Raw genomic sequence first — 5,180 nt, 5'->3', positions numbered from 1 at the left:
TCGATAATTCTCGCCCACCTCTCGCTCCTCTGCTTCCAATCTCCGTCATTCAGCTCCTCATTCGGCTTGACCCAGTCGAAGCTCTGCCTCCACTGTTGCCAAGTCCACCTACTCTGCTCCTCACTAGGCTGCTTGGTCCAGTTCTGGTGGTGTCTTCTGTCACGATCGTCTACGAGAGAGGACCAATGCGCAGCGTTGAAGGTGAACATAATATATATTTATTAACTGATCACACGATCAAAACAATAACCAACGATGCGTGACGTCTAAGGTTACAACACTAACAAACCTTAACGGAACAAGAAACCACAACACAAAGTGAAAAGACCGATAGTTAAATATGGCTCCCAATCAGAGACAACCAGCTGACACTCGTTGCCTCTGATTGGGAGTCACTCAGGCCCACATAGATATACAAACATAGACTTACATACCCTGGCTCAACATAACATAGTCCCCAGAGCCAGGGCGTGACAGTGATCGTCTTATTTATTGGGCTCATACATCACCCTCCTCTGGACATCCAGGTATTGGCCGGACAGTGCACTGCCTTAGCGTGAAATACTGGTGGCCAACGTTAGCTAAGGATGTGAGGGTTTATGTCTCCTCCTGCTCGGTGTGCGCCCAGTGTAAGGCGCCTAGACATTTGCCCAGGGGTAAGTTACATCCCCTGCCCGTTCCACAACGACCATGGTCCCACCTCTCGGTGGATTTTGTAACCGACCTACCCCCTTCCCAGGGGAATACCATCATTTTGGTCGTTGTGGATCGGTTCTCCAAGGCCTGTCGTCTCCTCCCAATGCCGGGTCTCCCTACTGCCCTACAGACCGCCGAGGCCCTATTTACCCACGTGTTCCGGCACTATGGGGTCCCCGAGGATATTGTGTCTGACCGAGGTCCCCAGTTCACCTCCAGAGTCTGGGGGGCGTTCATGGAACGCTTGGGGGTCTCGGTGAGCCTTACCTCGGGGTACCACCCAGAGAGCAATGGGCAGGTTGAACGAGTCAACCAGGATTTGGGTAGGTTTCTGAGGTCCTATTGCCGGGACCGGCCGGAGGAGTGGGCTAGGTATATCCCCTGGGCAGAGATGGCCCAGAAATCTCTCCGCCACTCCTCCACCAATTTAACACCTTTCCAGTGTGTTTTAGGGTATCAGCCGGTCCTGGCACCGTGGCACGAGAGCCAGATCGAGGCCCCTGCGGTGGACGAGTGGATTCGGCGCTCGGAGGAGACGTGGCCCGCTGCCCATGTCCATCTGCAGCGGGCCATCCGTCAACAAAAGGCGAGCGCCGATCGCCACCGCAGTGAGGGACCGGTGTACGCACCGGGAGATCGAGTCTGGCTCTCGACTCGAAACCTGCCCCTCCGCCTGCCCTGCCGGAAGCTGGGTCGGCGGTTTGTGGGGCCCTTTAAAGTCCTGAGAAGATTGAACGAGGTGTGTTACAGGTTACAACTGCCTATTGAGTACAAGAATATTAACCCCTCGTTCCATGTGTCTCTTCTCAGGCCGGTGGTAGCTGGCCCACTCCAAGAAGATGAGATAGGAGAGACCCCTCCGCCCCCCTTTGGACATCGAGGGGGCCCCGGCGTACAGGGTCCGGACCATCTTGGACTCGAGGCGCCGGATGAGTGGTCTCCAGTATCTCGTGGAGTGGGAGGGGTACGGTCCGGAGGAACGGTGCTGGGTGCCTAGGAGGGACATCCTAGATCCATCCCTCCTGACTGAGTTCCACCGTGGGCATCCCACGCGCCCGGGTCCGCGTCCTCCTGGCCGTCCCCGAGGCCGGGGTCGGCGCGCGGCTCCAGGGGGGGTACTGTCACGGTTTCGGCCGAGACTGCTCCTCCTCCTGGTTCGGGCAGGCTTCGGCGTTCGCCGTCCCCGGAGTACTAGCTGCCACCGTTGAATGTTTCGTGGTGTGATTGCTTTGGTCTGTCTTGTACACCTGTGTCTGTTTGTGTTCTGATTACGTGTCCTATAAGTTCCCTGTTTTGTATTGGTTAGATTGTGTGTTGTTGTCTGCCTGTATTTCGGAGCTGCGTGTTGACGCTCTGTTTGTTTGTTTAGTGTTTACGCATGGTTTACGTATTCACTCGCCTCTGTATGTTTTCGAGGCCGTGTATTGTATTTTTGCACTTTTGACTAGTAAAGTCTGTTGGACGAAGCCTCTGTGTCCTGCGCCTGACTCCTCCACCACATCCACATCGGTTCATCTGACAACACCAGTGGAACCCATACAACTTGAAGGAGCTGGAGCAGTTTTGCCTTGAAGAATGGGCAAAAATCCCTGTGACTAGATGTGCCAAGTTTATAGAGACATACCCCATGTCACGCCCTGGCTCTGGGACTCTGTTATGTTGAGCCAGGGTGTGTTGTTTCTATGTGTTTTGTGTTCTAGGTTGATTATCTAGCTCATGTGTTTCTGTGTTGGCCGGGGTGGTTCTCAATCAGAGGCAACGAGTATCAGCTGTTGCTTGTTGTCTCTGATTGGAAACCATACTTAGGCAGCCTGTTTTCCACAGTGTTTGGTGTGTAATTGTTCCGCCTGTCCGTAGGTGCTGTAATTTTGCTCCACTGTGTTTTCGTGTACTGACGCACTTTTGCGTAGTCTTGTGCCATTGGAGTGTTTTTGCGCACTGTTGCGTAATCGCTCGCCTCGTTTTGTTGAGGCCCGTTTCTTTGTATTATCGTGTCTTCCAGTAAAGTCTGTTGGAAGTAGCTTCTGTGTCCTGCGCCTGACTCCTACACCACATCCACATCAGCCTGACAGAAGATCCCACCATAACTGGACCAAGCAGCGTGTCCAGGAGCCAACGCCAGAGGTGAATCTAATGGATGTCCACCTCGACTGGGTCAAGCAGCGTGTCCAGGAGCCAACGCCAGAGAGGACTCTAATGGATATCAACCTCGACTGGGTCAAGCCGCGGGAGGAGGAGAGAGGTTGGACTTGGGAGCAGAGGCTGGAGAGTCTGGCGAGAGCCATGGAGGCCATAGCCACGGGGGAGAGACGAACCCAATACATTTTTAGGGGGGGGCTCACATCGTGGACGACGGGACTGCTGGAGGCAGATAAGGGGCGAGTTAGTGGACGAGGAGAGAAGGCCACCGGGTTACGGGAGCCATTGGCGAGTAGAGGGAAGGAAAATGTAGAGGCACGGCGAGAGGTACTGAGGTGTGTTGCCAGTCCGGTCCGGCCCGTTCCTGATCCCCGGGTAAGGCCAGTGGTGTGTGTTCCCAGTGCGGTCCGGCCTGTTCCGGTCCCTCGCACCAAGCCTGTGATGCGCGTCGCCAGCCCGGTCCGGCCTGTTCCTGCCTCTCGCACCATGCCTATGGTGCGCGTCGCCAGCCCGGCCCGGCCTGTTCCTGCTCCCCGCACCAAGCCAATGGTGCGCGTCGCCAGCCCGGCCTGGCCTGTTCCTGCTCCCCGCACCAAGCCTATGGTGCGCGTCGCCAGCCCGGCCTGGCCTGTTCCTGCTCCCCGCACCAAGCCAGTGGTGCGCGTCGCCAGCCCGGCCCGGCCTGTTCCTGCTCCCCGCACCAAGCCAATGGTGCGCGTCGCCAGCCCGGCCCGGCCTGTTTCTGCTCCCCGCACCAAGCCAATGGTGCGCGTCGCCAGCCCGGCCTGTTCCTGCTCCCCGCACCAAGCCTGTAGTGCGCTTAGTCAGCACGGTTCGGCCCGTCCCTGCTCCCCGCACCAAGCCTGTGGTGTGCGTCGTCAGCCCGGTCCGGCCCGTTCCTGCTCCCCGCACCAAGCCTGTGGTGCGCGTCGTCAGTCCGGCACAGCCCGTGCCTGGGTCACCGGTGCCTGGTCAGGTACCGGTCAGCTGCTCCACATCGGTGCCTAAGCAATCCGCTCCACCGATGTCCAGTCCAGCTCCAGCCAGCGGGGCCAGACCGGACCAGGGCGCTATGGAGGGTGGTGGTCAAGCCCGAGCCGGAACCGCCTCCGAGGAGGAATGCCCACCCGGCCCTCCCTGTTCGGGTTTATGTTTGGCGTGGTCGCAGTCCGCGCCTTTGGGGGGTACTGTCACGCCCTGGCTCTGGGACTCTGTTATGTTGAGCCAGGGTGTGTTGTTTCTATGTGTTTTGTGTTCTAGGTTGATTATCTAGCTCATGTGTTTCTGTGTTGGCCGGGGTGGTTCTCAATCAGAGGCAACGAGTATCAGCTGTTGCTTGTTGTCTCTGATTGGGACCATACTTAGGCAGCCTGTTTTCCACAGTGTTTGGTGGGATCTTGTTCCGTGTTGGTTTGTGTAGGTAACCAAGGACTTCACGTTATCGTTTTGTTATTTTGTTTCGTGTGGTGAAATATATAAAGTATGTTCACTTATCGCGCTGCGCATTGGTCCACTTCCTTCAGCGATCGTGACACCCCAAGAGACTTGCAGCTGTAATTGCTGCAAAAGGTGGTATTGTGTGTTGATTGATGAGGGCATTTTTTTAAATTTAATCCATTTTAGAATAAGGCTGTAACGTAACAAAATGTGGAAAAAGGGAAGGGGTCTGAATACATTCCCGAATGCACTGTATATAGTTTTATAGTTTTATCTAAAAAATATATATTTTTTAATGTTTCACTCTTTTTATTTTTATGAAATTCACTGAAGAGGATGGTCCTCCCCTTCCTCCTCTGAGGATCCTCGACTGTGCTATGATTTATCAATGAAAACATGCGTAGCCTCTGGCACATCCTAGAATCTCCACGTACGCCAGAATTTAAGTAAGAAATGTACGCATTATGGTAAGTGGTGAAATAAGTATAGCCAGTTATAATTGTAATGGCTTAGCTGATAATAACAAAAGAAGAACAATATTTACATGGCTCAAAGAGAAGGAATATAATATCTATTGTTTACAGGAAACTCATTCAACAATTCTAGATGAAGTTGCGTGGAAAAAGGAATGGGGGGGCGAAATATACTTCTCCCATGGGCAAAGAAATTCAAAAGGGGTGATGATATGAATTAATAGTAATTTCGATCCGAATGTGCAAATTGTCCAAATAGATATGCAAGGTAGAAGGATTATTTAAAATATGTTATTGGACAATAAACAGATATGGCTCATTAACATTTACGGACCAAATAATGATGATCCACACTTCTTTGAATATATATATATATATAATAAATTATCAACCCTGCAAGCAATTCAAGACAATATTATTATGGTGGGGGATTAT

This window comes from Coregonus clupeaformis, unplaced genomic scaffold (assembly GCF_020615455.1).
Source record: "Coregonus clupeaformis isolate EN_2021a unplaced genomic scaffold, ASM2061545v1 scaf1418, whole genome shotgun sequence".
Lineage (NCBI taxonomy): Eukaryota > Metazoa > Chordata > Actinopteri > Salmoniformes > Salmonidae > Coregonus > Coregonus clupeaformis.
Note: the sequence above shows the minus strand (reverse complement) of the source record.